The sequence below is a fragment of the Protopterus annectens genome, chromosome 9.part0, assembly GCF_019279795.1.
Source record: "Protopterus annectens isolate FY-2018-M chromosome 9.part0, PAN1.0, whole genome shotgun sequence".
Classification (NCBI taxonomy): Eukaryota; Metazoa; Chordata; order Ceratodontiformes; family Protopteridae; genus Protopterus; species Protopterus annectens.
In genome coordinates, this window is record NC_056743.1 from 822,578,187 (window position 1) to 822,603,063 (window position 24,877).

Below are 24,877 nucleotides of genomic sequence, written 5' to 3' on the forward strand. Positions count from 1 at the left end.
TCAAAATCGACAGCTCAGGGTAGAAGCAAAGAAGCATTTTACAAAAAATGGGTGGTCTAGTCAATGTTAGGAAAAGACATTCTGAAGAATTTGTAAGATCAAATAGTGATGAAAATAAAGTATGCGTTGAAATGTCTCATGGGTTTATTTTATTTGTATTTATTTCAACAGAATATTTACTTATCCACTGATTAAGGAAGTAAGGAGCACATGTCTAGCATCAAAATGAATGCTCCTCTTTAAAACCGTGCATGAACAGTGATGAATGAGTTTCGGTCTGTGTTGTTTCTTTTCAGCTTTTGCTCTGAAGGAGGGTTACCAAATAGTAGCAAAAGCAGAGCCATGTTGTTCCCCTCTGCTTGTACACTGTTGTGTTTGATGCACATGTTAGGGTCTGGGAATGCAGATCGTGCAAGAAGAGGAAGTGAAAAAAGTCTCTTGAGTACTGCTGAGGAAATGTAATATTGGAGTGCTCTTGGACAGCTTGAACTTTACCCTTTCCCAGCCTGTTGTTGACACTTAAATGAGCCAGTTCCTGAACATTCTGTAGTCTTCAGAAGCCAACAATATGGCCAATTTGTGATTGGTTGGTTAAGAAAAAAACTTTGCACTTTTCCACATCTTCTGTATCGAGGGTCTTGGCCTGCCAGTGCCAGAGCTGGTAATGGGTATGTAGCCCTGTAAGGTTTAAAGAGTGTACAAACAAAATTAAAAATATATATATTTTCTTGTTGCTTAAGGGCCAGGGTGTTTGGAGTTCAGCTGTGAAATTTTCAAGCTCAGAAAGTGCACAAGATACAATAATGTTTTACTCATTTGGTGAAAAGAAATATTTGTGAGATTTGAAAATGTTACTACTTAGTGTGCTTGAAGTGATCTTGTAAGTTACATTTTATTACAGATCTGCAACCAAGTATTTTAGCTCATGTAGTTCTGTACCTTGATTTTTATACAATAAGTACATCCAAAACTTTATGAATTGCTTTTAATCTTTTTTAGTCTTCACCGTATGTCAGCTGAGAACCATGAAAAGATTGAATATATTTATCTTTATTTATTTCCAGTTTGTTGACTTTTATTCCCACTAGGCCAATGGCCTCTCTTCTGTGGAGACCTGAGGTGGTATTCATGCTGACTAGGGGATATTTGCCCAAGGAGATGAGGGACTTCCTCTACTCTTTCTCAAATGAGTGCCATAGGATGTATATGCATTAATCCCATTGTAGTTACTGCTTCTGTTATTTTGTTTTGTGAAGGGGCGTGGAATACAGCTTTAGAGGTATTACTTATAAGATTTTTGGTAATGCAAATATAGTAATATATCATGCATAATACATGTAAATGACTATTTTTATGAGCATGTGCATCAATGAAGGCTGCTGTTTGTGCATTTCTATAAGTTAGACACATCCTCGTATGGAGTATGTGCTCTGAGGCACAGTTGTGGTTTTTCTCATACCTTTGAAACCTAATCAAACTAACTCTAGTCCCCCCTGAACTGGCTCTCACTGAAAATTTTTGCATTTCTACTGAAATGCCTCTCCCCTTTAATATAAACCACTATGTGGTCACTAAACCCAAGGATAAGTTTAAAAAAAAAATTCTTTGAGTACCATTTCTCTAATCGGAGTTCATCTGCTCAGTTTTAAATAGAAGACTATTTGGTATTCCATACATCTGAGGTACTTATTTTTAATAGGTATGCATCACACGAGGTTTGTGTACTACACTTACTGTAAGTATTGTCTGTATCTCATCACTACGCCTGTGTGCATGTATAATTCTTTTGTCAAGTTAAGTACTGAAGTAACACTTCTCTGAATAAAAATCCTAAAGATTCTCCTCCTCAGTAATGCCCGTCTGTGCAGTTGCTTGGAAAGTAGCCTACTTTTTCTATGGGAGATGGGTATAATTAGCTTCAAGTAAGAGTGCCTGGGCATGAAGGTAAGAGTAGGGCATTTTGGTCACAAAGATGGATTGTGCATGGTTATTTGAATTATGTGCTGGTGCCATGGGGCCATATCTTTTGAAGGGTTTCTTCATTTAGGCAAGAATGCTACTGTAAATTAAGTAAAAGCATATTTAAGTCTAATACAGATATTGAGATTTGCATTCCATTGTTGTATTTAGAAGTTTTTGGAAATGTTAACATCTTCCATGAGGCAACATCAATTTGCATGCCAGATTTCATTTTAATTGCATGTTAGAAGAGAAATTTTCCAAATTTTTGGATCATGATGAGGCAGTTCCTGTCCCAGCATCCAGCCAGTGGAAGGTACATTACCATGCTGAATGTCATCTAGAACACACAGTCATGCTTTCTGCCTATACACCTTAGGGCAGTTGGGATCACCACCTGTCTACCTACTTGTCTATCTTTGGGAAATGGAAGGATGTCAAACTCCAGTAAAAACAACATAGGCATAGGGTGTGCAGGCAAATGACAGTGGTGTCAGACAGATGTATGTTCCACTGTGTGACAAATTATTTTTGTGAGTCTCCAGTGTTACAAATCTGAGTGTGATAACATTGGTTTTAGTGTATCTGATTAAACCTAAGAGGTTTGACTGCTTTAAAACCTTATTTAAAGTAACAGACTGCAAACTTTGTGTATATGTAAAAAAAAATCTTTATTTTTTTCTGGGAGAAAAGTATGTGCAAGCACACTGAATTCCCATTTTCCAGGTGTGCTACTGATGCATTTGACAGAAAAAAATGCATTTACAGCTTGCATAGTATTTGAATGAAATATTCCGGGATCGTTCATCAGTAGGACTTATAGTGGTGCTTTTGTTTTGGAATCAGCATTACATCATTAAGTAGTGATGCCATGGCATTTTACTTTTTCACACTAATTTCCATTTTAAGGTGACAGACATGTTTGTGTTGGCCCTGTGCTCTACTGGTAGGGTGAAAAACTGTCAGACATTATGCATTGAGAGGCTTTCTTTATGATGTTTTCCATGGATTAGAGCAGGAGTCAAAATCTTGTGAGCCAATTGTCCTAACTGTAGTGGAGGATAAAGGCCCAGAAATTTTTAATTCCGTTAGAATAGGAGGTGCTAGACTGACATCTTGGAAACAAACAAATGTTTTGAGTTTCAAGGATGTGAAACAAATGTTGACTTTCTTGCAGGCTTAAGTACATTTTAGGAAACAAAAGAACGTATTAAAACTTTGGTAAAACTGGAAAAAGACATGGACTGTATTCGTTGTTGTCATTAAAAGGAAACGTATCTTAGAGTGGGCCTAAATCTGGACACTTTTTTTTCCAGTTTGCTTTTGATCACAACTCGTTCAACATATAGTCTTGTATTGCATTGTAATACCAGTTTTACTGTTTATGCAAGGCTGTTGTACATTAAAAGTTGCTGCATTTTCACTTTTCTTTACTGTTGTGCACCAGAGGAGTTAGGTGTGTGTGTGTGTGTGTGTGTGTGTGTGTGTGTGTGTGTGTATATATATATATATATATATATGTCACACACATTTTGTGGGGCATGCTTTCCACATCAGGGGGTACAGGAGGGTATACCACCTGCAAAAATGCATTTTTAGATTTTTTTTATCTTAAAATGTATATGATTAAAAATACCTCCAAGGATAACTTGTCAAAAAGCTGTTTAATACAGTGAGACTCTCTTAAATTTGTCTTTCTCAGTTTCTTTATTCTTATAAAATGGTGCATTATATGTAGAGTGTGTAAACCCCCCCCCCCCCGAAACCACCCATCACTTGTCCAACTGGGGAAAGCTGATGTCTGAAAGATTAATTCCGTACCATACAGTGCGCCTTCAGAGGGCCCTTTGTTGCACAGCATCTGTTATAAAGGTAAACATTGCCTCTAGTGTTGTGTTTCACTGCACAAGCTGAAATTTTTGCTGCTCATGTGCTCACACCCTCCAATGCTCCTTTTAACAGTTTGGATTCTGGATTGTAATGGCAGCAATGAAACTGCTGTAACATCTTTTAGTATGTGCATTTCTTAGACTTTTATTATTTCATGTCCATTCACTGCCTACTCTCATTCCCACACACCGCTGTGTTTCACAGCACCTGTGTAGATATGAGAAGAGTGGTACACCGTAGAAAGCCTTGGCTTTGTGCCTTTGTATTACCATTGTGTATGTGGGCAGTATGAGGCAGAAGGCCAAAACATTTGCATCACATGCACCCAGTTCTCATGGAGAATAGCTGACTGCTTCCTCAGAATGATGGGAATCATTTGAAAACAAGTACAGTCATGTACCAGTTCAGATTTCCTTACATAGAAGGAAAGGAAATGATATAACAGAGTTGAAAACAATGTGTCATCCACGCCCACACTTCACTTTAACCTTGATCCTCTCCCAGATATAGTGCTGTGTTTGAAATACATGGGTACTTCAGTAACATTCATCTGCTGGTGTGAGTCATTTTATTAAAGAACATATCCGTCTCTGTAGCAGTATTAGCTTAATATTGAACATGGCATAACTATTTTTCAGTATGTGTCTTCCACAACACATGCGGTTGAGGGGCATATGGTGAATTGTGCAGGACAGAATAGCCACATATCTAGTGTTCATTGTTACTTGCATAGCTTCTCTCCTGTTCATATTTGTGGTTTCCAGACAAACAGTGAAAGGCTCAAGTATACATTTGTAGCATTGTTTGTCAGCAGAGAAGGACTTTCGTGCTGTCTTGTACTTTTGTTGACCTTAACTGATGTGCTTTTCTTGTTTTATGGATAACAGGTTACTGAAATACTATACTGTTTTGTATTTTTATACTAAATGATTGCCATTCTAATCAGGTACACCACTTGAGTAGAGAAAAACGCTACATGTTTGTAGTTATAATGTAGCTGTCAAGTGTCAGGGTACATGGTGGATTTTGAATAAAGTTGCTGTTTGCATCCATGCACTACACATACTTTGTTGCAGGCATTTGTCGTGTGCATGTGTTAATCCATGAGAAGGCATGCTAGCTTGATCAACAAAGGATAGACAGACCAATAAATACTCCTAAGCAAATGGGTGACAGAAGATGTGTTGGTAAAGTGTGGATGTTACCACTGTGAGCAGGTTGTAGTGTGGATATTTCTGCTAAGAGTTGGCAGTGTGCCAGGTTTCAGAAAGTTTGCATGTGAATGTCATATTGTTTCAAGCCCTTTACTTTTTTTCCCCATTTTAACAAGTAAAATCTTATCTGGAGCATGATATTTTTATTAAGCACTATCAATGAAACAAAAAAGCCCACAAAATAATTTCAGTCCTGGTGCATCTGCCTAGAGCTGGATCCAGCATTAAGGTGATCTAGGCAATCACCTAGGAACCGCTGGTTGGGGTGGGGGGTGCCACAACATTTTATATATATACAGATCTACTTTACATGGTCGACTTTTCAGAAAGTTGACTTTCATATGGCCGAGACCATATGATCAACTTTCGAAAAGCCGACCATGTAAAATAAACAGAAAACACACAACAAACACTTACCTTTCAACTGTTAGCAGGGGGGAAAGCCACCCTGCACCCCCATGGGGGGCTCTGCCCCCAGACTCCCTCTAGCTTAAATATGCCGACTCCGAGATTGCACTACAGTGTGGAAGAGGGAAGTTTTCCCATTCCGCACTGTTTGGAGATGGCGGTTCCCCGTGGTTGGCTTTTTGAAAGTCAATCATATGGTCTCAGCCATATAAAAGTCGACTTTCTGAAAAGTCGACCATGTGAAGGGGACCCGTGTGTGTGTTAAATGCTCTACCTAGTTAGGGATGACAGGTTAATGTGCTCAGGCTCAAACCCTGCACCTTGATTACAGGAAACGAGTATGAATCCTCTACACCAGCTACCAATGTGCTAAAATGTGTTTCAGTGCATTTTCAAGGAATTGTGAGCTTTGAGTAGAGAAGTTTACTTCTGCTTATGCTAAGTCTCTTTTCAGTGTGCAGCTGTTTTGTTTAGTAGACGGTCATCACTATTTTGCTATGAAGTTTGAAAGCAGTGTTAGTGCCACAGCAAGTATCATACTTGCTTTTGATGCGAACTGTTATGGGCTGCACTCCCACAACATGTAGATGAATTGCTGATCCTGTGTTGTACTTTAATTGTGGGTGGGGGGATGCTGCAGTCCTTAGCGTGTCCTCCTTTAGATGAGATGATTAGTAACAATGAATCTGTTGTCCGTCTGCCATCCATTCCCTATTGCAATATTACCAGCTTACCATTTTTTTTTTTGTAATGTAACGCATGCAATTTATTCTTCAAGTGCAGCAGGCAATGAATTTGGAGAAGAAACACACTGAAATATAAGGTTTTTGTTAGCAACTCTTCATGGAATTATTCCGATGAGTTTTATTTTTGCAGAGATTGTACATATTGACTGATACTGGTAGATTGCAATGAATGAAGTCTGAGTGGCCTTACATGGTTGAAATGTTCTGAATTGGGCAGTTTTGTCATTACTGATTCATATATTTCATTGCTTACTGGAAAAATGTTCAAAATTACAAATTTAAAACACACTAACAAGTGGTACTGTGTTATACAAGGAATATAATTTATTACAATCAGGTGAATCAAAGAACACATGCATGTACGTATGATGCAAAAAATGTGTGTAAGGGATCGATAGTTTGAAAATGGCCCAAAGGTAAACTTAATCCACCACTGGCCGGATGCATTTCCTTGAGTGTGGGTTTCAGTGTCATTTCAATGACTGCAAGTTTCAAGGGCAGAGAAGTCTACTGTTAATGCTAAGTCATTCATTGTGAGACTGTGTTGTTTTATTTAGCAAATGTCAGTCAGTGTTTGTGCTACAAAATTTGAAATAAAAGTTTTAAATTAAATTCAGATATCTGTAATCATTGTAAAAGTAAAGAACAAAATAGTATACACACTGAGAGCTTTGAACAGTGTTTAACTGGGGAGAAATAACTAAGTAATGAGACACTAGAATGGCTGTCTGGGTGCGGGATGCTGTGGGCGAGGTAATCCATTAACCTGCATAGTGCCCCATTTGACTATGATCCAGCGCTGCATCTGGCTTTTGCCTTTTGTAAACTTTGCTCAGTTCAACCTTTTCTCCAAACTAGCTAATGACTGTTGGAACTCTCTGCCTGAAGCAAACAAACGGATATTCATACATCCTTCAATAAATCTCTCCTTTCTTTTTACCTATGGACAACAAATGCCATTGGTCCTGAGATTCTGTGTTTATGGATAACAGATGTCATTGGTCCTGAGATTCTGTGTTTATGGACAACAAATGTCATTGGTCCTGAGATTCTGTGTTTATGGACAACAAATGTCATTGGTCCTGAGATTCTGTGTTAAATTTATTGTATCTCATTGAGCACGAATACCCTGCTGAGCATCTCTTTCCATAACTGGGAACTAGATCACTAAGGGGGGGATTGAAAAATATTTTCTTAGACATCTAAAATCATACTGTCATTTGCTTTTTGGGTATCATGATTTTAGTGCTGTAATTCACTGCATTTTGCAGATTTTCTAGATTACTGGATATTGACATTGTTTGCCCATTTGATAATCACATTTTACTTAATGGTATTCTGTATTTTGTCTTGTTTTCAATTTGTGTCTTTTTGAATGTCTAATCTCACAGTGTATATTTGTCTATATTTTGTTTTTGCTCAAGTGGCCCAGGTCATGACTGGAGTCCTTGGACCTTCCCACATACTCTGTTAACAAATGTTAAGTAAATAAAATGTACTAAATTTTCAACAGTGGAAATTAGCTTTATGGCACTGACTTCTCAAAAATGTCTACATTCCTCACTACACGTCACAATTTTAAAATGTGTAGTTAAAAGTAGGCAAAGAGCGTAATGCTTGATGTAGTTTTGTATTTGGTCTTTACATTTTTTTTACATTTTTTTATTTGGTTTTAAAACAATAGATAAATCAGTTATAAAACAAACAAATAACTATTTATTCATAGGTCCACAGCTGATCAGTATATCAGAGTTATACATATCAATATTGGATAATATTTTTCAAGCAAGTCTTTAAGTTTAAGCCAAGATTTATATGTGTGTGTAATAATATGAGTTCTCATCTTTATAGAATGCAGTTCACTACTGCAAACATTTTTTGCCATACTAATAATTTCAAAACTGGAGGGGGAAACTTTACTTTTCTAATTTTTAGCAATTACTTTTCTGGCTATAGCAAGAATAGACCAAAGAAGGGACACTTGGGTTTTTGGAGTTATCTCAGGAATTGGAGCATTAAATAAAACTAAAGGTTTAGAAATATTGCATCTATCTGACCATAGATCTTGAATGAAGTTATTAATTTATATATAAAAGGGGGAGATGACTTCACAGTCCTATACCATTTGCTCAATCAGCTATTATTTAAGAATCAAATCTCCAGCATTTAATTCTGTTTGATTTATACATGATTGTAATTTTCTTAGGAGTAACAAAAGCTCTGTGTTAGAGTTTAAGTGAAAAAAATGTTCAATATAATGAAGATGTGATTTTTATTTGTAGATTTTAATATTTTATTGTACTGTTCAGAGAAGTCTTCATTATTAATTTGTGAGGAATAGTTCCAATAGGAATTGTCTAAATATGTGAAATTTTACTTAAGAATTTTATAAATGTGACAAATATGATTGATTTTTCATTGCAGTATTATTAAGAATTCCAATAATTTGGGGAACAATTTCTTATCTAGGTTAAATATTTTATTTATCTCGGTCTTCACAAAGTCTCTAAATATTTGTAAAATTAACTAATTCTCAGAATCTGGATTGTATTTGTACCTTACATTTTCAACAGCATATATATCAGTACCATTTAAGAGCTGATACCAATAAATTGTTACCTTGATGTTTCAAAACTAGCATTTTGTTGAAGTTGAGTTTCTAAGTAGTCATTTGTATATGCAATTGGAAACATAGAAAATATTATGCATTTAATCAGTGGTTAGAATATGTGAAGTTTTAGAAAGATGAAATATTTAAATAAGGAATTTGAGAAAAGGGTGTAATTCCATTTACATAAAAATTTTCAATAACCAGATAACACTATTAGGGACTATTTATGATTGGTTGTGATATATTTATTATTTACTAATGATATTTCTTGATGTATTGGTTTCCATTTTGAATCATCAGATGAATTCATCCACAACACTACAACTTTTACAATTGTTGAAGGAGCATACAGTTGAATATCAGGGAATCCTGTTCTACTATTATCCAACCTTTTCTTTGCCAATCAAAGGAAACTCTTGGTTTATTAGGATGCCAAAAATTTAAGTAGAATATTTATCTTCATCGTTTTTTTGGTGGAGATGGTACTAAAGATTGTAAGACAAACAATATTTTAGGAAGAATTGCTATCTTAATAAGTGTTCTTTGTTCTTCCAATGTAAAGAATAATTTATTCCAATTTGTGACTAAACAAAATTTTATCAACAATCTGCTGAAAGTTTGTATCATTTCTTTACTATTAGACATAATGGTTATGCCAAGGTATTTTATTTGATTGCTATTCCAGTTGAAGTTAGAATATTTTTGTTTGAAATTTTTAATTTTTTTATTAATTACATACTTGTTTTATTATGATTTAAATATTAAGTCTGAGATTTCTTCAAACTGACTCACAGAACTAATTATATGTTTTAATGAATTTTCTTTATTTCCTATTGTTAGATCCAATAAGAACATTAATGGTGCCAAAAATAAAATGTTTCATACTAAATGTTCAGCTCTTTGTTGATATTTTACTAATACTGTTAGCAAAGGCGTTTATAGCTAATGCAAAAAGTAAAGGTGATAATGGACAGCCTTGCTTTGTGTCTTTTTGTAATTTAAAGTAATTAGAAAGAAAATAACCTATTTTAACATAAGCACCAGAGTTGTTGTGAAACTTAGAAATTAATGCAATTAGCTCTGGAGAGTATTATACATTTTAAGTGTTTTAAACAGGTATGACCAATTAGCTGAGTCAAAAACCTTATCTAAATTGAGACTAATGATGGAAAGTTTTTTTTTATTTTTATTTGCACGGTCTTAATGTATGTATTATTTTTGTATTATTTTGTACTTGGCTATTTAAAATAAACCCAGTTTGATTATTGTTAATTAGTTTAGGTAAAGTAGATTAATTATGTTAGCTAAAATGGACATGAATATCTTATAGTCAGCATTTAAAAGTGAAATGGGTCTATATGATGAAAATGTTGTAGGATAAAATACATGATATAAGGGAATATTTCCATGATGGGGGGGGACTTCAGCAGTTGTTTTTGTTTCCCTGTAGACCTTCTCTAATATTTTAACTGCATCATCCAGTAGTATTTTATATAGTTGGGGTGTAAGACCATCTAAGCCTTGCACCTTATTTTTCAACTTTATTTGACCTTTTATTTCTGTTAAAGTAAGTGGTTTTATTAGTTTTTCATTTGTTCACTTGTTTTATTTTTATTTTCCCTTAGAAAAGTTTCAACTATATCACCATTATCTAGGTTATTTGTATTATTTATATTTTCATGAAATATTTTAAAGTCCTCAAGAATAACTTCAGTACATGTTCTTCTTTCTTTATTATTTGTGTTATAATTTCTTTGATAAGATTTAGTTTATTCATTTTCTTTAATCTAAGATCATGTTTATGCAAGCTTAAAGGGTTTACTGAATATGCCTGAAGTTTAAATTTTTCCAGGTTTATTGTAACTTTATGATTTAGAATTTCAACATATTTAAGTTTTAACTTCAGACTGCCTGATGATATTTGGTTTTAGATTTAACTTTAATGTGTCTGTTTTATCCTGTCGTATATTCAGTACTTTGTCCCATTCTCTTGTTTTGCTAATGTACCAGCGTGTAATTCTTCCAGCTAAGTAATCCTTTACTGAATCCCACAGGACAATGTCGGATACTTCACCATTCATGTTTATTTCTAGGAAATGTTGATCTCTTTAACATACCAATCCTTGAATCCTTTTTTTCTTTAATAATGTACGCTGGTAATCTCTTCTGATGTATTAAATTGTCAGTTTTTAAATAATAAAGATTATAGCATTATGGTCCACTAATAGGATCATAGGAAATTACTAGGCTAATGGCCATATGACCCTTGCAAGGCTAGCCAAGTTCTGCCCTTGTTTTCATTATCAGCACCTATTGCCCCTGTCCAAGAGAGAGAAGGTGGAACCCCTGGGGTGAATTTATGGTTCCCCATCCAATCATCCAGATTGTACATGGAGGGCCAAAGAAGTGCGCTGCTTGACATGAATTGGGAGTCTGTTCCACAGATGAGGTAACCTCTGGGAGGCAAACCTGTCCCTCCAGCAGGGTCTATTAATGTGACATACCAGTTTAAAGTCTTTAGAGCAAGTAACCTTTGAGCCATTGGACTTGCAGATATGCAGCAGTTCCAGTAAAGCAGAGTCCGAGATTGCCTTATATGCAAGGCAGAGATCACCTCTGAGTAGTCTGTATGTAATGGAGTAAAGTGACAGTGATTTCAGCTGATCCACGTAGGACAGATGCTGAATATTTTGAATTCTCCTTGTGAGGAACGTCTGTGGTCTTTCCAGTTGCTGCAGGTGCCTGAAAAGGTACATACCAAAAGGGGTGTTATACTCCATTATTGGCCTGATGAGGGAAGTGTACAGGGAGGTTATAACTTCTTTTTTTCTGGAGACAATGCCCGTACTTATGGGATGAGCAATATAGAATGCCCTTCTTACCAGTGTGGAGACATGGTGATCAAAAGTAAGGTTGCTGTCAACCTGTGTGCCCAGATCTCTCACCACTGAATGTATGCTTAGGGTGTTTCTATTGATGTGGTAGTTCGCAGGAACATCACTCTTACCAAAAGGGATGATAATACATTTTTTGCGTTGAATTTAAGGCTGTGACTTTGGCACCAATCATTTGTTTGCGTAAGACCGTCTTGTAGGATGTTGACATCGTTTGGGGATTCTATGACCATTCCCAGTTTGCAATCCTCAGCAAACTTTGTCAGCCACAGACCTTTAGTTTTTGCTTGTACTTCAGAGAAATAAATTCTGGACAGTAGATGTCCCAGGAATGATCCCTGTGGAACACTACTGGTTATAGATCTGTTGGAGGTGGATTCCCCTATTTTGACTGTATGTGTTCTGTTGGTGAGCCAGTTAGTGACCTACCTAATGATATAAGGGTCAATGCCTAGCTGGGCAAGTTTGTCAATAATTCCTGAATTAGGAATAGTGTCAAAAGCCTTGGCCAAGTCCAGGTAGGCTTTTTATGTATAGTTTTCCCCCTGTCCAGGGCTCTAGTGACTGTCTTGAAGTCCACCAGGTTTAACAGGTGTGATCTCTCTTTGACAAATCCAAACTGAGTAGGGTCATATGTCTGGAGATTACCGGTAACTTTAAGGTCCATGATTATTCACTCCATGACCTTGCAGATAAGGCCAGTCAGGCTAATACGTCTATAGTTCCTAGGGTCAGTGGAAACACCACCCTTGTGCAAGGGGATAACTGTGACCATTTTCCATTCAGCTGGGACAAAGCCGGTGCTTAGACTATAATTGAAAAGAGTACCCAGTGGTATTGCTAATTCTTGTTGGAGCCCATGTAAGATGCAGCCTGGGATGTTAATCAGGTCCCATATATGATGTGTTTTTGGCCTTTGAGAGGGCATTTACAACCTGCTCTCTAGAGATACAAGGTGGGGGACAGGGAATGTCATGGGATATGAGTGGTGGGGACAGGGGAGTGAAGTTTTCATAGAACCTGTTGGCTAACAGGTTTATGTTGGCCACAGGCTCGGTGTATGTGGTGTCATTAACTACCAGTTTAGCACAAATCTGGGTCTTACCTTTCAGGCATCGGACATAACTAAAGAATGCCTTATGGTTGTCCTTAGTTGAAAACACTAATTTGGATTTGTAGTTTGCTTTGGAGGACTGCACAAGAAGTCTTATTTGCTTGTTTAAGCAGGGGGGGGGGTTCCAGTTTAGGGTACACTCCCTATTACTTTTGGACAACAACATTTTCCTCTTATTGTAAAGGCTGTTAATGACAGTTCTCCACTGAGTAGATTTCTTCTTCCTTTAAGAACTTGTTTTGGTCCTTACAGGTACAGCCGCATCAGTGTAGTTATACAGGTGTTTGTAAAAAGCATTGGTGTAGGACTCTGCATAGTTGCAAGTTACATCTCAGGGGGGCGGTGCAGTGAAGCTATTTATACCATTCCTTAGAAGGATATAATCTGCTTTGGAGAAGTTTTTTAGTTAGTTGCTGCTGGGTGGGAGGGGTGGGTGTGATAGGTACTTCAAATGATACTGAGTTGTGGGTCAGATCTGACAAGGGAAGACTTCACAGTGGGGGTGCTACAGTCATCCCTCATATTGGTAAGCACCAGATTCAAGATGTTGGCTCCCCTAGCTTGGGGTGTCCACCAGCTGGTCCAGGGCAGTGGAGTTGATGAACTTGAGGAACCTTTGAGCAAGTGAGTTTTTGCACAAGTAATTTACCCAGTCAATGGATGGGTAATTAAAATCACCCAGAGTCATGTATGTTCAGATGTATCTTGATGAATTCCAGTAGATCTAAGCAGGTAGAGTGGGTGTCTTAATTCATGGAGGGGGTCCTGTAGCTGGCAATGACTTGAGTAGGTGTCCTATCAACAGTTAGTTGCACTTAGTGTCTCCAGGGAGTCATACTTTTTAACCAATCTGGAGGTGTGTATATCTTTAATGAATATTGATACACTGGCTTCTTTAATTTTCATGCCTTCCGTTCGTGATCTGAACGTGTGGTAGGAAGTGTAACCCACTGCTGTGACCCAGGTCTCCATAACTGCACATATATCAGCATCTTCATGAGGACTGCTTCCAGTGAGTGCAGTTTCATGCTAAGACTCCCAGCATTTAGCAGCATAACCATGAGGTTGTTTTTTGATGAAATTTGTACATCAGGAATTTTGTCCTTGTAACATTGCACTATGGGGATGGCAAAAACCTTTGGCTGTAGCCAAAATCCCAGGGATGACAGATGACCATCTCTGACAACGCATCAGGGTCTATCAGTTTTCATCCTAGGCTGACAGAAACTGACTAGACCCCCTTAGAGTGACACCAGAATCTAAGCCAGTTATTGAAGTCCATGATTTTCTGTTTACATTGTGGTATCATTGTAGGTGTGGGTAATATGCTGCTCAAGACTAGGGACATACCTGCCAGTGACACACAGTCAGAGAGCTCAGTCATGTCTCTCATCATGTAGTCCAGGGAGGTATGTTTCAAGTCATTCACATCAACTTGTACTATGATCAAATCAGAATGGTACTTGTTGCTGAGAGACTTGAGTGCCTGCATGATCTAACTAATTCTGGCACGGGAAAGACTGCTGACTGTGACTTTCTCCTTGTTCAGCCTGGTGAGGGGGATGTTTGTCTCACTCTAGAGCCTCCTATGACTAAGATATTTGGAGTGAATGTACATTGCCTTATGGGCTTTAATGGTGAGATACTTGTGATTGTGTCATTATGTGTGTTGTGTGTTTTGGGTTTAATGGTTCATTTAGTATGCATGTGTTTTGGAGGTCTCTGATTAGGTACATTTTTTTTGTCAGTACCTCTGCATATGTTGGTATTTTTGTATACTGTGTGTCATGAGTAGGAGTTGTGATAGGTGGGCTGGCAACCTGCTTTTAAAATTTCTATCTGTAGCACAAGAGAGCTGTGATTCCTGATTCATAATGTATGGGCATCTCTCACAAATGGTACAGGAATGATTTAGTAGGGGGTTGTCAGTGTACATGAGAAATTTGCTACACTGCCTCAGTAGACCCATGTCAACCAGGCTGGTAGGAGAAATGGAGGGAAGCTTGAGAGTTCATGGTCCTAGGACTAATCTTGGTCTGGCTATAACAGTTGCAGAGGGAATACAGCAGGGGCTGGTATTAGAAGGTTTAGGTGCAAAGAGCTCTGGTTTAGGTAATAATTGCAATACTACAGAGCAGACATATGTAACCATCAATCCCGCTGCTCAGTAGTGTGTGATGCGCAAACAGACTCAAACAAGCACAAGCCAGCTCAGAGGCTTGTTAAAGCTGAAAAACAGGAAATGGCTACAGTTCAAATTATCTAATCAAAATGCATTAAACAGAGCCCTGCAACAGCAATTCTAGCTAGATCAGTCCAAACTGTACCTTCCTCCCTTGTGGGCACAAGGTGGCCTCTCCAGACAAAAGATTAACTATTTTATAAGCTCCAAAAGTCACAAACAGTACTAGATTCAGCAAAAAACAGAACCTAGTCTATGTTAGTGTTTTTTCAAGTGCAGCAAACAAGTAAAATGAACATAAGCAGATGAACAGTAATTATAAATGTAAGAGGAATTCAATTAGCAGACAATCTAAAAATGCAGTAAAATACAGTTGCACAGTTTAAATAAACATATACAGCAAATATTGTTTTAGTTAATCAGAAAGTGCAGAAAACAGTTAAAAATAAACACTCATCTTTTGTAGACCTAACTCATTGCAGCTTTGAGCAAACAAGCACAAACCATTTCTAACAGAGGCTTATCAAAGCAGAAAATCGGGAAACGGCCAAAGTTCAAATGGATGTGAAACTATTGAAACTTCTCTGATATGTGATGCACTGTATCAGTATTTTTCTGTTTCATAGCTGTATAAATAATGGGTAAACTGAAGTGAGTTTGTTTTCCTTGGCTCCTATACATCCTTTAAATTCATTACATTTATGAAATTTGTTAAATGTTTGGCTGAAGATATGATTCCCAGCATTCTATCTGCAGTGAAATCCTTGTTTGATAAAATGCAATTAAAATCACCAGACACACTAACTTCCCCTTTTTATGTTATAGGTTATAGTGTCTAAGTAATTTTTTGCATCTTTATCTCCAACCCCTGGAATCCAGTAAGAGTTCACCAATGTATATAGTTTTCTGTTCCATTCAATTATAACCATGTTTAACATACCGTTTTTATCAATATAGGTATCTCTTACTTTAGGCATTACTCGTGAGTTCTTCCATAAAACGAGAGCAGTTCTGTAATGAAAGTTTATTTACATCTTTATTATGTACATTTGTTTCCTGTAGAAATACTGTTTGAGCTTTATGTAATTGCAAGTTTTGAACAGACTCCCACTCTTTAATGGATTATTCAATCCATTAGTATTAATAGATATGCATTTAAAAGCAGATATTTATATGAGAAAAAAAAAAACACCGGTATAATGAAATTACATTTATGTACAGAACTTATATAATTTATATGTAATGATATGAAATCTTCAGCTATGGACAACACTTTTGAAACAAATAAAAATTACCTAATGATATAACCCCCAAAAGATTTTACCATGGAATAACGTTTTCTTAGTTTGTTGCAAAAGACGAACAAGCTACCTCTCAAACTCTCCATTAGACTAACAAAGCTTAGCTCATGCTTATGATTCATATTAGTGTGTCTCATAGTTGTAGAATGCATCATATTAAAAAAGCCCATCAGTGAGTTATGAATAAAAAAGGTTTAACAGGTGTTAAGAATCAAGTTGACCAAACTGATTGTCTACAATCATCTTTCCCTGCACCTTACATTATCGCCCTGGTCTACTATAGGGAATTAAGTCAGTTGTTGTTTTCATATTTATTAATTTGTAGGTCATATAGTTTTATAGTTTATTTACTATGTGTAAGGTTGTTCATAGGATCATAAGTTCATAAATTAGTACCATGCTAACTGTCCTTGTGGGCCATTATAAGCCCAGCCAATAAACTCATGTGAAAATCAAATTCTACATCTTGTGCATATAAGGTGAACACCTTAACCACTATGCCAACCTTCCATTCTTATAGACGTATTTATATTATTTAACTATATACATATTTACTTATTCTGATCTCTTTCTGTTTCTGTTTGCATACTATGTCTTGTACTATTACTTTATTCCAAGGTTTTATAGTTTAGCTATAAAGCTAATGTAGAGTATCATATGATAGAACATTTATATTTACCCTTGTATAGTTGAAACTCTTTAATCTAGTAGAATCAGTCCTTTTTTCCTTAAATGTTATGTTTAATAGTATCTGAACAAACATCTGAAAAATCTTCATTTTTAAGATTCAAACTTTCCATAATAAATTGTTCTGAGATGTTAAGTTTTGTTATTAAAAAGAGACAACAGCAAAGCACAATTCTTAATTTATCAGAAGTGTCATTCTTTAGGCTAATATATAAACTACTTTTTGGTGTACTGCAAGCATTCAGAACTATTTAATAACTGACAGTGGCTTAGAATGCAATTCACTGTCTTTTGCTTATTCATCATCATCATCATCATCATCATCTTCTTTCGGCTGTTCCCGTTAGGGGTCGCCATAGCGGATCATCTGTTTCCATTTCTTCTTGTCCTCTGCATTTTGCTCTGTCATACCAACCACCTTCATGTCCTCTCTCACCACATTCATAAACCTTATCTTTGGCCTTCCACTTTTCCTGTTACCTGGCAGCTTCATCCTTAGCATCTTTTTCCCAATATACTCAGCATCCCTCCTCAGCACATGTCTTTTGCTTATTATGTATCTTGTATTCTTTGACAACTTAGCATACTATTCAAAATATCATGATTATGTACTTTTAGACAGGAAGAAATAACCTGGACAGTTCTTAGAATTTTAGAACTCTTGCAGCATTACAAAAGTGCTTATGATCTTAAGTTGCTTCAAGCAGGTCTTCATGACAACGGCTTGCAAATGAACAGTTTATCCGCTACAATTCACTCAAAAACATTCATGAGTGAATCCAAGCCAGCTCTCCACCCTTCCAAATCACTTAAAATCAAAAAACATTTCAAATTTAGTTAACCGCTAAAAAACTATTATATTTAAAGAAATAACATTTAATGATTCAGTAAGCACTATTTGTATGAGATCTTTAATATAAAGCAGACTGTCATTTTTAAAGAAGACATAGGATATAAATTTGCATTAAAAGAATGACAGTTGTGTAATCCAGGTTTAACTTGTAAAAGTGTGAATTTTACTCTGTTTGATATCATTCCAATAGTAACATATATAATTTTTTTATACTTTGTTTATAACGTAGCATGTCTTTCCTACATGCTACTGCATTCAGTAAAAACTAAATGAAATCTCCAGCCATGCTAGAACTTCCACTGAGTGAACTCTCAAACCTCTTGTATCAGGGGCACATGGGATATATGCAAATGACCCTTATGAACATTGGATGTTTCAGCTGTATGGCGATTCTGAATACCCATGACTTATTTCTTTTTAAGTCGTTTCAATGGACAATTTCAGGCCAATAAAGCTAAACCCCACTAGCTGTGGATGAAATTGTCCATTGAAATGACTTAAAAAGAAGCAAGTCATGGGCATTCAGAATCGCCATATAGCTGAAATACCTGATGTTCATAAGGGTCATTTGCATATATCTCATGTGCCTCTGATACAAGAGGTTTGAGAGGTCACTCAGTGGAAGTTCCAGCTTGGCTGGAGTTTTCATTTAGTTTTTACTGATTGTTTTTTCTGTGTAACCTTCTCACTCTTTGTTTTAATATGTGCTATTGCATGTCAAGTAATACTATTAGTAGTACACTACTGGACCATTTTAAGAACCACAAATGTAACCTAACATGCCTCTTTAGTGTCATTTGTTGCATCTTATACTACTATACTTAATAGTACAGTACGTTACTCAGATATGCCAAGATATCAGAAAGTGTGCCATTTAATATGTTTCATCATAATAATGATTAACTTTTAATAAAATGAATAGTTTAACTCTTTAAACTCTAAACAAAAATAAGTGGCTTTAATTTCATATATAGCTAAAATAATCAAACTTCAACATTTTAAAAAAGAACTAGTGACCATTTGGAGTAGCGAAATAAAGAAATGACTTGCCTTGTAAAAATTAATATTCACCTGTCATAAGTATTCAAGCACTTCTCTAAATTAATAAGAATTCATAACTGCAAAATACATTGATTTTCATTTGTACTTTAATTTTTTTTTTTTTAACCTTTTGTCTTTTATTAACCAAAACATCTCTTGTTGCATTTCTCTTAAAAGAAGTTGATAGGTTCCAGTCCATTTCTTCTGTTTTTTTTTCTAGGATTTTATTTTTCTCTATAAAGTCCTTTGCATCTGCCAAGTTGTTAAAAAATCTTTCCTTCTGGAGGTGAATCCTTCTTTTTGCTGGAAACAAGATTTGTGCTTTAATATTGTTCTTTTCTTTAAGCTTTTAACAAGTGGCACACATGCTTTTCTCTTTGACATCACTAATGTTGAATACTCATTGTCAAGTCTTATAATATTTTCTTTAATTTTAACTGGATAATTAGTCCATGCAGCTTTTAAGACTAAATCCTTATCTTGACTTGAGAAAAATCTTACGATCACTGACCTTGGTGAAGGTGTGTGTTTTTTTAAAGACAAGTTAGAGAGAGATTTGTGTGCTCTGTTGATGCCAAAGGAAAAACAAAACTTCAGGCAAGTTCAAAGTTTTAGGCAGCCAGGTATTAAGGAATTTGATCATACTGTCTTATACCTCTTCTTTTTTGGGAATCCCATAAATCCTGATGTTATTCCATCTAGATCTTTTCTCTAAGTCTTGTATTTTTTTCCCCCAGAATAAGTTGTTTTGTTTCAGAGGAAATTCAGTGTTCTAATTTTCAAGTAATCTTCCATCAAAATTAGACATTGCCTCTTCTATACTTGAGATTTGTGTTAATTGTTTAAGAGGTTTACTCAGCACTTCACCATGTTTTCTACATTCCTCTTTAAAACTGTCCATTTTGCTTTCTATTCTATCTGTCTTTACAGATAACTTACTGAAGTTACTTAGTATGGCCTTGTATGTCTTTTTCAATAGTACTTTCCTGTACACTGGGCTTAGAGTGGCACATTCTAAGACAATTAGTTTGTTCTAGTCTTCTTGACAGGAAAAAAGCAATTAAAAGAATTGCAAACTTATTTTTTGTAGTAAATATTTCAGCAGATGTTCAACTATAAATCCATCAAGCTTTGAAAAGTTCTAATTGAGTCTTTTTTAGTAAAAATCCTGTCAAAGATGTTGAAATGAAGCAGAGCTAAACAGTGCTGTTAACTGCTCACCATCTTGGCCATGCCCCTCCTTACAGCATTTTCTTATATCACACAATTTTAATTACAATTCATTGTGAAATACCATCTCCCTACCAAACCGTTCCAATCAGTTTCCACTCTGTTTTTATATGAAGGCCAAGTCAGTTCAGGGTATCAAGTCCTTATTTTCCTTCAGTAGTTTGAAGGTCTCATCATCATCACCTTCCATGTTTGTATTCATCTCCTTCGATAATACACAGTACTTTTCTTTACTATTGTTAACACACTTTAAGTATTCTGTAATATTTGCTTTAGCTTAGTTTGCCCTACAAACTACTTCACTTTTCAAGAGAATTTAGTATAAATCACCACCTTTTACAGGAATAAATACTCATAATGTTATCTTTTACTCCAAAGATCTCAGCCTTAGGACTTTTTAGTACAATATAACAGACCTTATGCTTACAGCATGTTTATTGCCTTTAACCCCCTTACTTTTCTTTTACCTTATATCTGCTACTGAACTAGAAACTATTCCCTTACTTTCTCTGTTATAAGCCTGCTATGTTGTTCTAATCAAAGTGCTAATAACAAACAAAATGGAGAAAATTTCGCCCTACAAAACCAGTAATCCACAATGAAAAGGCGAAAAACGGAGATACCAACCAAAAGTTCAAGTTGAGCTTAATTTTAATAATGCTACCAAATGCCACACGTTTCCGTCTATTTACCATAGACTTCTTCAGATATCAAAAACACAAGACAGGAAATTTCTCCCATTTTATAAGCATAGCATTATGGTGTACCAATCAGTCATCCACCAATTAATTAATTAAAAAAAATGGCATAGCTAAAATAGAATTAATATTAAATGAATTCATAATACCCTCATAAAAGTCATACAAAAAGTAAAGTATTGATGTAAAAACTGTGTAAAAATACAGTAATTTTGTGAAAAATCATCTTAATACATATATAAATAGATAAGTACTTATACATATCTTAAAACCCAATGCAAACCTGTTAAAACCAATACGTTAGCACCATCTACTGGCCAAGGAGGTTATAAATTTTAAACAAGTAAATAAACCCAACATACTCTACAGGTCTCAGCATTTAGAAAAATTTAAACTTAAAAAGACAAATGCACAGAATAAAAATACAGAAATTATGAACAATCCATATAATAATGGTATGACAGAAATATTTTATCCAATCAGAGTTTGGCAGCTCTGAGTTTCAGTAATGGGGCTATATTAATATTCTCATTGAGCCCTGGGTCCCTACCTGCATCCTATGGTAAATAGATGAAAACGTATGGCATTTGGTAGCATTATTAAAATTAAGCTCAACTTGAACTTTTGGTGTTTGTCTCCGTTTTTCGCCTTTTCGTTGTGGATTACTAATCAAAGTGCTGTTTGATGATAACGAATGCAAAGTTTTTTTTTTAACAAAATCATTACGACTAGAAAATAAAACTGTTTACCCTTTTCCTCTGTTTTCTTGTCTTTCTGATACCAGTTTTCTGTCTACTACTCCTCAAGCTGTGTTTGGTCCTTGTTTTTTACTATTACCTATAGCTTTGTCATAGTCTTGCTGTAACAGTTCTTCTCCATACCACCCTTCTGACAATCAAAATGTAATTTCTCTACAAACTAATTCCATTTCTTTTTGTTCAGTGGTTATATTTCCAGACCTTCTGTATTCCTATAGGGTAGAGCCTTAAATGTGGAGTGAGCACTTAATGTCATTAGAAAATTATTAGCTGCCATTTGCTTCTGCATATCTTAATGGTGACTTTTCCATTTCCACCTTTAAGAATATATGAATATTCACTTGCGTAAATGAAGTCTAAATGGCGTTCACTTTTAATCATTTTATTCACAAATTCACTAAATTGCACACTTGCCCCTCTTACAGCCAAAAAGGTCATCTAGGGATCTTAAGTAAACAAGTCTCTCACAAAAATATAAAGTACACATTTCTTTCTCTTCCATATCTCCATTTATGTGTTGGTATATGTGGGGGTCGGGGAGACTGACTTTTTTATTAATGAATGTTGTCAGTATTATAGCTGTTTGGCAAACTGGACTCTAGAGTATAGAGCTTTTGGCTGCACTTTGCATAAATTGACTTTGCGGGGCTATCGGATAAAGATTTTAACATTTTTGTGATATTTATTATTCTTATGCTTATAAATAATCCTCATAAAGCTTGGATATTCATGTAACATTTTAATACCTCAGCTTAATAAGACCAGAACGTATGCAGAATGCTACTGCTGTGTTCATGTAAAGTTGTTCTGAACTGAGTCTAAACCAGAATGTTCCTGTTCTCCCCATATCAGTCTTCCTGATACACAAATATTCATCAGCTTTGAGGATCTTGTAGTCTCTCTGATCTTTGACTTTTATGTTTAAGCTTATCTCTTTGTGTTTGCACTTAAGTCACTTAACTGTTTTTCCATGTAATCTGTTTTTCTGCACTTCTGCATTTTCTCATGTTTGGCCAAGTATAGGGGCCATCTTAGACAGAGTGATATTTAATCTGAGAACTGTGCTAATGTTGTAGGTAGCTATGAGCACTTTGGCTTTTCCAGTGGCTCTTTTGGTTTCTTGTGTACTGTTTACTGGGTGAAGCCCAATTCAATCCTTGCCTTCTTGCTAAGGCTGCAGAGAGCTGCACCCGCTCACACTCGCTTTTAAACTGTGTAAGTGCTTCTGGACCTGATGGTTTTCAGAAAAAATCAGAAAGGTATGTTTGTATTTGTATTTAAATCAGTTCTTTCTGCTATTTTGTACCATTTTTGCCATTGTTTCCCTGATGTGTGCATTTTTCAGTTATTTATGATTTAAACAGTTTTCTGCCTTCTACATTTGCCAGGTAAATCTGTTTGACCAGTTGAAGTGGCCATTTTTAGATAGTGGTAGTTAATCTAAGTGAGAGTTGGATTAATAGCTTCATGTCCTGGGCAGCTTTGTAAACACTTTGGCTTCTGGTTTCACTTATTTTCCATTGGTTCTTTTGTTTTCCTCTCTATTATTTACTGTGTGGAGCTGTGCTGAAGTAGTGGTGGTACTACAGCAAATATAAATTCTATGAGTAAGACTCCCACTTCTTCTCTGTGTAAATAGTTTGTTTATGCTTGCACAGGCTTTATCTTACCCTTTATTGGTCTGCTCTGCCCTGCTACTAGCTGTGCCCATCTCCTTGGACAGGCAGATGAAGCATCACCACTTCAACAAACTTCTCCCTGCAAATACTCCCATGGCATTTCATTTCTCTCACTGACTCTCAACATGGCTGCCTTAGTCAACATGAGAAGTCAGCTTACATACCCCCTTCTATTACCATCCCCATAGCACTCTGTTTCTTAAGGCAGTGCAAGAACTGGCACAAGCTGACTGAAATGCAGCTTCTGCTCGACCCGAGGGACTATCTATTAGAGATGTAAATACTTAACAGGAGGCATCCCTCTCATACCTATTTGCACATAGATAGCAAAACACTGTATTACCCCCATTCACATTTATACACTATCTATAGGTTGTCAACACAAAACTGTCATAAGCTGATGTTATTAAAAAACTCTACACAAGCTTCCTAGAAAAATCCTAGGCCTAAGCATCTGCCAAAGCCCCAGACCAACGTCCTGCATGTAACCCTTCATAAACAGAGAAAAATAACATACAGAGTACTCACACAGGGTCTATATCATATGAGCGAATCGTACAAATTGCGAGCGCTCAAAATATCGAACGTACCGGACCTCAAACTTCCTATTGTGGGGAGCTGCACCCCCCCACTAAATATATATTCCAACTCCAAGATCGCACTACAGTGAGGAAAGGGCAAATATCCCATTCTACCGCAATCTCAGAAAAAGCACTTTGAGGTCCGTACATTCGATATTATGAGCATTTGCAATTTGTGCGATTTGCTGATATGATTTAGACCCCTCAAAGATAACTACAGAAAGGGGATCATTCATCTGGTCTTGAGACACTTCTTGAACTCAAACCTACTTCGGCTAACCGGTCACCTGATAAAATTTCAGCTCCCTTCTTATATCGATAATCCATAGCGTACACTGCCACAGTTGCAGATAATTTCTAAGCCCACCTCAAAGCATGCATTCAGGTATCATTCCTCATAAAAGAGATAAAATGCCAAGTTTAGGAATAACCCCCAAAGGTGGAACCCTTGTATAAACAAACTATACAATAAGAAGTATAAACTCTTAGCCTGTATGTGTAAACTTAATACCCAGCAATCTAAAGAAGACCTCAAAAAGACTTCAACAGTCCCTCCATTAACTGGGAAACCTGTATCATGCAAAATAAATGCACACACAGATTCCTGGACTAGTTTAATGTTATCTCCCTACATCAACTGGTTCAAGTCCCAAGTAGAGGTTCAGAAATACTGGACCTATTTCTCACTAATATTGCTACCCTATGCTGAACACCTACAGTTACCACATCACTAGTCAGATCTGACTACTGTTTGGTAACACTCATAATGAGGGTAAAACCTGAATAGCCACAAAACCCCTCTTTCTTTAGAGCCTACTCGAAGGTAAGCCTAGTCCAACTAAATGATGACCTGATGAAATTTAAATGCCTTAATCACCTCAGTGATCCTATTTTGCATGCGGCCACATTTGTGGATAATTTGTCTGTCCACCTCAAAGCATGCATCGAGGTATCTGTATCCATAAGACACAACTATAATGTCCAGTTCAAGAATTAAACCCCTATCGTGGGGAAAAAAACTGTACAATAAT

At 36.1% G+C, this 24,877-nt stretch overlaps 1 protein-coding gene across 4 annotated transcripts in view; it reads left to right on the forward strand.

Annotated features, from left to right (window-relative positions):
- LIMA1 (LIM domain and actin binding 1) overlaps positions 1-24,877 on the forward strand; it is a 1,567,671-nt gene that overhangs the window by 680,714 nt on the left and 862,080 nt on the right. The window lies entirely within an intron of this gene.